This window comes from Megalobrama amblycephala, linkage group LG12, assembly GCF_018812025.1.
Source record: "Megalobrama amblycephala isolate DHTTF-2021 linkage group LG12, ASM1881202v1, whole genome shotgun sequence".
NCBI classification, from domain to species: domain Eukaryota; kingdom Metazoa; phylum Chordata; class Actinopteri; order Cypriniformes; family Xenocyprididae; genus Megalobrama; species Megalobrama amblycephala.
In genome coordinates this window covers 28,206,274-28,218,464 of record NC_063055.1, presented here as the reverse complement: position 1 = coordinate 28,218,464, position 12,191 = coordinate 28,206,274, and positions in this window count along the sequence as shown.

The window sequence follows — 12,191 nt, the reverse complement described above, 5'->3', positions numbered from 1 at the left end:
CAGATGCTTGTTAATATTAGAATAATAGAAAATATATGACTGTAATACAAAGTAAGAGTAGTGGAAACCAAGTCAGAATGGCCATGGAAGAAACTGTTTTTAAATTGGATTTAAAAAAAAAAAAAGTTACAACATTTTGACTATTTTGTTGGAAAATGAAAAATGTATGTTTGAATGTAAAGCAAATATTGACACTCAGTGCTTTCCCTGTGTTTCATTTGTTGCAGATGTAGAGGCAGTGGATTAGTTCAGGCAATTACTCCTGGTAGGCTGCGTCCCAGCTTTGCTCATTAATTTAGCCTAATTACCTAAACATATTTAATGGAGGGATGGGTAAGTGATAGATGGAGTTAGTGACTTCAGATCAAATGGGTCTCATTAATTGGTTCTTCCTTAGCCTCCTGTTGCATTGAGGGGTCTGCCAAGTCAAAAGCAGACATCTTTCTGAAAGACTTAATTACACAAAAGAACAGCACATTGCTTATGCTGCACCGCCTACATAACATATACGAATGTGGTGGAGAAAAACAAAGAAAAGGCATAAGAAAACATTTGTGTACATTGTTTAACATAATTAGATTTTCCCTTTTTAGATCCCTTTAAGTGAGCACAGGAATGAGTAGTTTTATTTCTGGCTTTTGCAAATAAATTATTCATTGTGGTGACCAATTCTTTAGAAAGGCCTGTAAGACACTATTTGACATAGTTAGTACCCAAAAAATGAAAATCCTGTCATTAATTACTCACCCTCATGTCGTTCCACACCTGTAAGACCTTCATTCATCTTTGGAACACAAATTAAGATATTTTTGATCAAATCTGATGGCTCAGTGAGGCCTGCATTGAAAGCAAGTTCATTTACACTTTCAGATGCCCAGAAAGGTACTAAAGTCATATTTAAAACAGTTCAACCACTACAGTGGTTCAATCTTAATGTTATGAAGCGATGAGAATGATTTTTTTGTGCACCAAAAAAATCGAAATTTATGATTTTGATTTTTCACTTATGATGTAACAGAGACTCGTTTAGTGAAATCACATGGCGTTCCGTACCACTGATTTGAAACAAAAGATTGAATAAAGTCATTATTTTGCTTTTTTGGCGAACAAAATGTATTCGCTTCATAACATTAAGGTTGAACCACTGAAGTCACATGAACTGTTTTAAATATAACTTTAGTACCTTCCTGGGCATTTGAAAGTGTAAATTAACTTGCTTTCAATGCAGGCCTCACTGAGCCATCAGATTTAATTTGTGTTCTGAAGATGAACGAAGGTCTTATGGGTGTGGAACGACATGACGGTGAGTAATTAATGACAGAATTTTCATTTTTGTGTGAACTAACCCTTTAAACCTAGTCCCAGACTAAAGTGTTTGAGCTGTTTTAACTGTTTTAACTATTGCTTAAGCATATCTTAAAATATGTCAGTGCCATTGTTTTGTCTCAAGATGCACACCAGTGTTTTTTTTTTTTTTTTTTTTTATGGGGGATGGGGGTAACTTATAAAAGCTACTTAAATGTCCTAATTGAACTAAGCTCTAATCCTAGCTTAATATAACACCTGTTTTTGGATCTGGAAGCATTGATCTGGAAGCATTTTTTTTCCCTCTCCAGTAAAGCAGATTTTCAATACAGCACCAAAACAACCTTCAATAATTCTCAGTTCATTATCTTTATACTTAATTTTCTTTGGAAACCATGATACTTTTTTTCAGGATCTTTGAAGAATGGAAAGTTCAAAATAACAGCATTCATTTGAAATCTATAGTAACATGTATTTACTGTCACTTCATGATCAATTTAATGCATCCTTGCTGAAAAAACAAAACAAAAAGTTTGAATTGTGTATGTATGAGCAGTTTGTACTTGTTCCACTCCTTTCTCGTTAATTGAGCGATATGCCCCTTACTAATGGAGTTTTGTTGTTGTTATTGTTTCAAATGACAGAGTTTGATATGCACCCATTTTGCAGGAACAAGTAGGCTATCAGTGATTATGTAAATCCATACAACATTCAAGATAATGTAATAAATACACTGCCCTCCAAAAGTTTGGAAACGCCCTAGAAAAGTGGGGTTTTGGACAATATTGGCATGACTTAAAGGTGCCCTAGAATTAAATATTGAATTTATATTGGCATAGTTGAATAACAAGAGTTCAGTAAAAGACATACACTGAGTTTCAAACTCCATTGTTTCCTCCTTCTTATTGAAGTGTCATTTGTTTAAAAGACCTCCGAAGAACAGGCGAATCTCAACATAACACCGACTGTTACGTAACAGTCGGGGTGTACGCCCCCAATATTTGCATATGCCAGCCCATGATCAAGCCATTAGACAAGGGCAGAACATCTGGATGTGCACAGCTGAATCATCAGACTAGGTAAGCAAGCAAGAACAATAGTAAAAAATGGCAGATGGAGCAATAATAACTGACATGATCCATGATAACATGATATTTTTAGTGATATTTGTGAATTGTCTTTCTAAATGTTTCGTTAGCATGTTGCTAATGTACTGTTAAATGTGGTTAAAGTTACCATCGTTTATTACTGTATTCACGGAGACAAGAGAGCCGTCGCTATTTTCATTTTTAAACACTTGCAGTCTGTATAATGCATAAACACAACGTCATTCTTTATAAATCTCTCCAACAGTGTGTAATGTTAGCTTTAGCCACGCAGCATAGCCTCAAACTCATTCAGAATCAAATGTAATACATCCAAATAAATACTATACTTACATGATCCGATGTATGCAAGCAGCATGCATGACGAACATCTTGTAAAGATCCATTTTGAAGGTTATATTAGCTGTGTAAACTGTGTTTATGCTGTTCAAGGCAAGTGCGAGCTCCGGGGGAGGGGGAGCACGAGAATTAAAGGGGCCGCAACCTATATATCGGTGCATAGTTAATGATGCCCCAAAATAGGCAGTTAAAAAAATGAATAAAAAAAAATCTATGGGGTATTTTGAGCTGAAACTTCACAGACACATTCAGGGGACACCTTAGACTTATATTACATCTTTTAAAAAGAAGGCACCTTTAAATTTTCAATTCATCAAAATATCCACCATTAGCAGCTATCTGACCTAAACTGGGTTCTAACTGGTTCATTGTATTCTAAATTTAATTGGCAATCAATTGTTGAAGCTGTTAAGGTGTGCTGACCCAAACATCTTTTACAAACCTGGGCCAAGTTTAAACCAGTAACCAGGCATCACAGCTGGCAAAGGGACATGTCTGACTTTGACATGTATATATTGCCATTATTATGTAATCAAAATGAAAATTATTATTGCTGGTCTTCAATGATAATGTCAAGTTACTGTAATGCATTTGCACCAAAAAATGATAAGGATTTATGCTGATATCGTCCAAAACCACACTTTGCCAGGGGTGTTTCCAAACTTTTGGAGGGTAGTGTATATATTTTAATTTAAACATCATCTTCATTTTTCATCATGCAAATTGAGCAAAGCTTTACAAACCTCTCCTCACAGCAAGACAAGAAACGGTGTAACGTGAGGAAGTGCATTATTGTGACTATAATCAGTGTTTATGGAAATGTGCTGACATGTGTGATTAATGCAGAGGTATTGTGAATGGTGCGGACTAGGCATGTTTTATCCAGTACATATCTGAAATGAACACTAAGCACTTGCCCTGCCCCCTAAAACTGCAGTGAGTGACAGTGTGCTAACACATACACAACAAATCTGAATATGGGTTGTGATTTTGATTTTGCTGGAGTGTAATGCTTCTGTCAAAACTGATAAAACAGTTCAGGGCAATCCCAGCACCCCTGCTGTTCAGGCTGTTTGATGACTGCATTTTTCACCCTGGCTTTCTCTCAACTTTGCATTCAAGCATCTGTTTCTTCATCATCGCTACATGTCTTAAAGGAATAGTTTACCAAGAATGAATATTCTGTTGTTATTTATTAACTTTATTAACTGAATTTATGGACTTTTTGCCCTTATTGTATTGGCCTTGACAGGAAAAAAAGGTGACAAAACTAAAAAAAAAAAATCAACTTAAAGGAATAGCCACTCAAAAATGAAAATTCTGTCATGATATACTCACCCTCATGTCATCCTGAACCTGTATGACATTTCTGCTGAACACGTTTTGAAGAATGAACCAATCAGTTTTGTTTCCCATTCAATCCCATTGTATGTTTTGTTCATATAATGGAAGTCAGCGAGAAACCAAAACTGTTTGGTTACCAACATTCATGTTTGGGTGGACTATCCCGAAGTTGGTCTGTGCCTTCAACAATATAATAATATAAGTTCTATAATCTAATATTTTTCCCCCTTGTGGATCTGAATAAGCTTGCATTTTAAAAGGATAGTTCACCCAAAAATGAAAATCATTCTCAAGCCAAAATCATCACCCTCAAGCCATCTTAGGTGTATAAGACTATCTTCTTTCAGATGAACACAATCATAGATGCATTTAAAAATATCCTTAGTCCTCCAATGTTTATAATGGTTGTGAATGGGGGGCCGTGTTTTGAAGTAAAAAATAATGCATCCATCCATAAAAAAAAAAAAAAACTATACTACACCAGGGGGTTAATAAAGGTCTTCTGAAGCAATGCATTTTTTGTAAGAAAAATATCCATATTTAAAACTTTATATATGCAGAATGCGCAAGTCGACTTGCGCCAAATGAGTAATCCTCTGATGCGATGTATGATGCAGGATGTAGGAATATTGTAAGCTTAGACGTCTCTCGCTGTTCAAACAAATAGGGCTGTGCAACAAATTTAAGCTCTTATATCGAAATCCTCTGAAATTTCTTTTTAAAAATGATAATTTTAGACTTATAATCCGTGACCGCTGATTTGTTCTTCTATTCCTCTATGTTCATCATTACCTTGTGTGTCAGGTCAAAAGATATTCTTCCACTGCAAATCGTCTTGCACATTCTGCATATGGTCGTCCACCGGAAGCTAGTTATTTGAATTTATAAAGTTAGATATTTTTCTCACAAAAAACACATCGCTTTGCTTCGGAAGGCTGGAGTCGTAAACCTTGGAGGACTATGGAAATTTTTAAATATATCTCTAATTTTGTTAGTCTGAAAGAAGATAAGTCATATACACATAGAATGGCTTGAGGATGAGTAAATCATGGGATAATTTTCATTTTTGAAAAATGAAAATTTGATGTTTATCTGCTTACCCCCAAGGCATCCAAGATGTAGGTGTCTGTCAGTCAAATAATGTGAGTGAATGGTAACACAATTTATAAGAGTCAAAAAATATGCATAGACAAATCCAAATTAAACCCTGCGGCTCGTGACGACACATTGATGTCCTAAGACACGAAACGATCAGTTTGTGCGAGAAACCGAACATTATTTATATCATTTTTTACCTCTAATACACCACTATGTCCAACTGCATTCAGCACTCGCCTAGTGAGGTCTGATCATGCTCTGACAATGGCAGTGATGTCTCGCGCTTATATTTCAATGGCTGCGTTCCACTCCAGTTTTAGACGCGCACTCGCAAACTTCCCTAAACACTTCCCCTCGGGGGAATCCCTGCCGCCATTTTGAAGTGCGTTCCACTTCGTGAAGTGGACGAGGAAAGTTTATATGGACAGACGCTCGCTCCCTTGGTCAAAATCAAAGTCTACGTCATATGTACACTTCAGGCAGCTCCATAACCCACAATGCAACATGATTATGACATCACCGCATATCACGTTTAATTTACTCCACCACAAACAACTCTATGAACACACATATATACATTTAAAACACACATATATCCATATAGAATGCTGTATTAAACAATTTTTTAAGGGGACAAAATAAATAATAAATCAGCTCCACAGTGATCAATGGCTTAGGACGTTCCAGTTCAGCCAATTGCAAGGGTTCCGCCAGTAGTGGGCACTCGTGCAACGTAAGCAATGACGTACATCCGAGTCAACGAGACCGAGTGAAGTTAGTGAGGGAAGGGCATTTAAAAAATTAACTGGAATGCAGCCAATGAGTGCTAAACATCACTGCCGTTGTCAGAGCGTGATCAAACCTCACTAAGCGAATGCCGAACGCAGTTGGACATAGTGGTGTATTAGAGGTAAAAAATGATATAAATAATGTTCGGTTTCTCGCACAAACCGATCGTTTCGTGTCTTAGGACATCAATGTGTCGTCACGAGCCACAAGGTTTCATTTGGATTTGTCTATGCAAGGTTTTTCGACTCTTATTGATCCAAGTTCCCATTCACTCCCATTATTTGACTGACAGACGGCAACGGTTCGAGTTAAAAATCATCATTTTTGTTCTACTGAAGAAACAAAGTCACCTACATCTTGGATGCCCTGGGGGTAAGCAGATAAACATCAAATTTTCATTTTTGGGTGAACTAACCCTCTAAGTTAATCTGAACAGTAACATTACATTACATTACAATAATGATATTGAATGATTACTTCTATAAACCAAAACAAGTTGTATGCATTCAATTGAAATGAAAGAAACTTCACCAAACGGAACACTAATAACGCTCATAAAAAAAACATAACTTTTACAAGAAAATATAATCAAAAACACTGCATAAAGCTAAAACATTTATTAAGCCTGAATAACAAATCATTTGTCATGCACGTCTAGGGCTGGGCGATATATCGCATGTGATTGTCACGCGCATTTCGTCAGTAAAGCCGGTTCCCTGATTACCGCTAAATCACCATCACCTGCTTTCAAATGTAGCGGCATTTAATAGACAGAACCGTAGTTCACTGACAAGCCACGCAATATCGCGTTCATATCGCAGATGAATCGCCTTCGATAATGAATGCGATATTGCGTGGCTTGTCAGTGAACTACGGCTCTGTCTATTAAATGCCGCTCCATTTGAAAGCAGGTGATGGTGATTTAGCGGTAATCAGGGAACCGGCTTTACTGATGAAATGCGCGTGACAATCGCATGCGATATATCGCCCAGCCCTATGCACGTCCCCATGCTTTCACCAAAAAATACAAATTATTTAAGTGCATTAACAGTGATGCTTAGCAGCCTGTTTGTAGGACCCTTGCCCTTAAATTGATGTTGTGAGTTTAATATGTTAAGTTGCTTATACAAATGGCCTACAAAATTTGACTTTATTTATTTTTATTTTTTTTAATGTTAGCTTTTTCCGTTCAGTAGCTCAGTCAACCTTTAAAATAGTTTGTCGAACAAATGGAAGTTACATTTTTTTTTTCAGTGAGAAAGAGAAGGGGACGGGATCGAGGGGCATTAAATATGGACTAATGTTTTAAGGTTCAAGACCAGCTTGGTCACACTTTATATACATATTAATAATCAATGTATGGTAAAAAAATTTTGTTGGTCCCTTTTGAACATTCTGTTGACTATAAGTGACTTTGCACCTACAACTAACTCTTAGAGTATTAATTGACTGTCATTCATTAATTGCCATGGTCCCTGATTAGTGTATCACCTGTTCCCTGTTCCGTTGATTACCATCCTCAGTGTATTTAAGTCTCAGTTGTCCTCGGTTGATTGTCTCTTGTTAATGTTATGTTGGTTATGTGCATATATTATTATCCTTCATTCTGCGTCACGCATCATCTTTTGATTATCTATGCAGCCAACTCTTAACGAATTACATGCAGGTATTTTTAAATATAAGTACAATGTAAAGCATGTATTACACAATAAGTGCATAGTAACAAGTGATTAATTTTAATGTTAATACAAAGTAGTTAATGACACTTAAAGGTGCAGTAAGTGATTTCCAAGAAACACGGTTGATATTTGAAATCAACTCAAACAAAAACACCCCTCCCTTTATTTGTTCGCTCCCAAAATGCACAAAAACGCAATTGAGCGGAAACAGTGCAACCACTGCATTCATTTTCAGGACTTTACTCTTTAGTCTCTCCAGTGCTGGAAAGCTTTTCTAATATTAACGCGGGTCCTAAAACTCTTGCCTGATCATAACCCTTCTATTTTTTCCAGAGATAATCCTCTGACCTTTTCTTTTTTGTAATGTCTCTCAGCCATCTCTCTTTCTACAGTATTTCTTCAAATATCCCTTTTGTTCACTAATTCTCCTCCTCCATCACAACAAGTGTGCTGTGGTGCTCAATCCAATCCACTTTCAACAGAGTTTCTCAGAAATTGCTTACTGGCCCTTTAATATAAAAAGATTCTGTTTAATTATTTACTTATGAAATAAGTTATTTATAGCTACTGCATCATGAGTTTAAAAAAAAAAATAAAATGAAAAACTAACCTTGCCTGTCAAATGAGAAAAGAGAGGCTTTGTCTTTGCAAAGCGCTAATTCTTATTGCAAAGGTGTGTTATTGACTAATACACCTCCGCAATGCTGTCACTTGTGCTTCTGATACTGACAAGCAGTGGGTGGCACTTCTTAAGAATCTGACTTCACTGAGATGTTTTACCATCTCAGCCAGGATCTGCCTTTCTCTGCTCCTCCTCTGTGCCAGCTTACAGGCTTTAGAAGCCCTTTCTGTGCCTCAGCTGAATAATTTGCACGTCTGCCCTGTTCAGCTCTGTGCTGACACACACATCCAGCACAGCTCTTTGTGCTGTCATAGCGAAACACTCTGGCATGATGCCTACACCAAAATGCCATTAATGCCGGTATCCAGCACACATAATGGACAGCTGTAGTCACAAAATGGTCAAAGTAAGTCACAGGTGAAACTAAGCAGGAAAATGTCTAACAGCAGTGTACATTTTTAAAAACCCTACAAAAGCAGTTGATGTGTGCAGTTCAGACTTATTTGCTTATTAGAGGACTCTTTCTGTTTTTATCATTTAAAGGGTTAGTTCACCCAAAAATAACAATTCTGTCATTAATTACTCACCCTCATGTTGTTCTACACCCGTAAGATCTTTGTTCATCTTCAGAACACAAATTAAGATCTTTTTGCTAAAATCCGATGGCTCAGTGAGGCGTCCATTGACAGCAAGATAATTAATATTTTCAGATGCCCAGAAAGCTACTAAAGACATATTTAAAACAGTTCATGTGACTACAGTGGTTCAACCTTAATGTTATGAAGTGATGAGAATACTTTTTTTGCAATATCTAGTGATGGGCGATTTCTAGTGATGGGCGATTTCAAAACACTGCTTCATGAAGCTTTATGAATCTTTTGTTTCGAATCAGTGGTTCGGAGTGTGTATCAAACTGCCAAAGTCACGTGAACCATTGAAATTTCTAAATGTTTCGAAACACTTATGACGTAATGAAGCCTTGTTTACTGAAATCACATGACTTTGGAAGTTTGATACACGCTCCGAACCTGTAGTCTCATGAACTATTTGAAATGTTTTTAGTAGCTTTCTGGGCATCTGAAAGTGTTAATAATCTTGCTGGTAATGCAGGCGTCACTGAGCCATCGGATTTTATCAAAAATATTTTAATTTGTGTTACAAAGATGAACAAAGGTCTTACGGGTGTAGAACGACATGAGGGTGAGTAATTAATGGCAGAATTTTCGTTTTTGGGTGAAATAACCCTTCAAGTATTTATTTATATAAAATAATTTTAATTATTATTTTTTTTATATTCAACTATTTAAATTATTTATTTATTAAACAATTCTTCAAAAGTTTGGGGTCCTAAGATTTTTCTTTTCTTTTTTTGTTTGAATATATTTTTAAAATGTAATTTATTATTGTGATGTCAAAGCTAAATTTTCAGCATCATTACTCCAGTCTTCAGTGTCACATGATCCTTCAGAAATCACTCTAATATGCTGAATTGCTGCTAAAGTAACATTTCTTGATATTATCAATGTTGAAAACGTTGTGTTTAATGATGTTTTGTGGAAATCGTGATACTTTTTTGAATGAATAGAAATTTCAAAAGAACTGCATTTATCTGAGATAGAAATCTTTTATAACAATGAATAAGTACTTACTATCACATTTGAGCTAAAGGTGTCCTTGCTGAAATAAAGTATTAATTTCTTTCAAAAAGAAAAAGAAAAACTTTCGTGACGAGAATACTTTGTGAGAATACTTTGAGAATACTATGTTTATTAACATGTGTATTTATATTTACGCCCTTCATCAACTTGAAGTGAACTGATATGTGATTATTGTTTGTCTGATGTTAAGGCTGATCCTTGGTTTTACCAATAACTATTTTTGGAGGCTCTTAAATGTGTGAAATAGAGTGTAATTTTCTTGCTACTCCAGAGAGATTAGTCACATTTCAATTACAGTGCAGGTACAGTGCTCAGCGTAAATGAGTACACCCCCTTTGAAAAGTAACATTTTAAACAATATCTCAATGAACACAAAAATAATTTCTAAAACGTTGCCAAGACTAAGTTTGATATAACATCTGTTTAACTTATAACATGAAAGTAAGGTTAATAATATAACTTAGATTACACATTTTTCAGTTTTACTCAAATTAGGGTGATGCAAAAATGAGTACACCCCACAACAAAAACTACTACATCTAGTACTTTGTATGGCCTCCATGATTTTCAATGACAGCACCAAGTCTTCTAGGCATGGAATGAACAAGTTGGTGACATTTTGCAACATCTATCTTTTTCCATTCTTCAAGAATGACCTCTTTTAGAGACTGGATGCTGGATGGAGAGTGATGCCTCTTCAGAATTCCCCATAGGTGTTCGATTGGGTTCAGATCAGGAGCCACTGAATCACTTTCACCCTGTTCTTCTTCTGAAATCCAACAGTGGCCTTAGATGTGTGTTTAGGATCATTGTCATGTTGGAAAAGTGCACAACGACTAAGGGCACAGAGTGATGGTAGCATCTTCTCTTTGAGTATAGAGCAGTACATCTGTGAATTCATGATGCCATCAATGAAATGCAGCTCCCTGACACCAGCAACACTCATGCAGCCCCACATAAGGACACTGCACCACCATGTTTCACTGTAGGCACCATGCATTTTTCTTTGTATTCCTCACCTTTGCGACACCATACAGTTTTGAAGCCATCAGTTCCAACAACATTTATCTTGGTCTCATCACTCCAGAGTATAGAGTCCCAGTAGTCTTCATCTTTGTCAGCATGGGCCCTGGCAAACTCTAGATGGGTGTGCCTGGGCTTGCCTTGCATGCCATTCCTCTGCAGTGTATGCCGTATTGTGTCACGGGAAACAGTCACCCCAGTTTGGCTTTCTACTTCTTTAGATAACTGCAGTGAACTTGCATGCCGATTTTTTTCAACCCTTCTTCATGAGAAGACGCTCCTGTCGAGGTGTTAACTTCAATGGACGACCTGGACGTCTCTGTGAGATGGTTGCAGTTCCATCTTTTTAAATTTTTTGTGCCACTTTTGCTACAGTATTCTGACTGATAAGTAAAGCTTTGCTGATCTTCTTGTAGCCTTCACCTTTCTGGTGTAAAGAAATTATTTTGTGACATTTCTCTTCCATGTGGTGCCATTGCTGACAGCATGAAATGGGAAGGGGTTTAAACACCCTTTTATAGTCAACTGTCTGCTGGACACCTGTGGAATGAATAATTAGACTCACTTGTGGTTGAATTCTTGTTAAATTAGACATTTGTAGTCTAAAATTTAGCTTTGCTCCAGAGACTTTCAGTGGGGTGTACTCATTTTTACATCACCCTAATTTGAGTAAAACTGAAATTTTGTTTTTTAAGTTATATTATTAACCTTGCTTTCATGTTATAAATTTAACAGATGTTATATAAAACTTAGTCTTGTCAACATTTTGGAAATTGTTTTTGTGTTCATTGAGATATTGTTTAAAATGTTACTTTCAAAGGGGGTGTACTCATTTACACTGAGCACTGTAATTGTTTAAAAAAGTTGAGCAAAGATGCCAGATTTTAAATGGCAAATTCTGTTTTTGGAATGATCTTTTAAAATGAATTTGAATTTTTTTTTTCAAGGTGTAGATTCACTCTCCCATACACCCATGTTCACACTGCGCTTTCAGAGGCAAGAGAGCGTCACTGATGTGGTATGTTGTGGATCAGAGGTATGGGGGTACAAAAGAGACAAAGATAAAGTAAATAAGAGAAAATGTGTTTAGTAAGCGGGACATGATAGGGCTTATCTCCTTGTTTCTGCACTAGATGGCTGACTCTAGTTACACGCTGATGCATCGTACATTCTTCAAGCTCACAGAGCTAAAAGAAATCATGACACACACTCCTCCCATGGGGGTTAA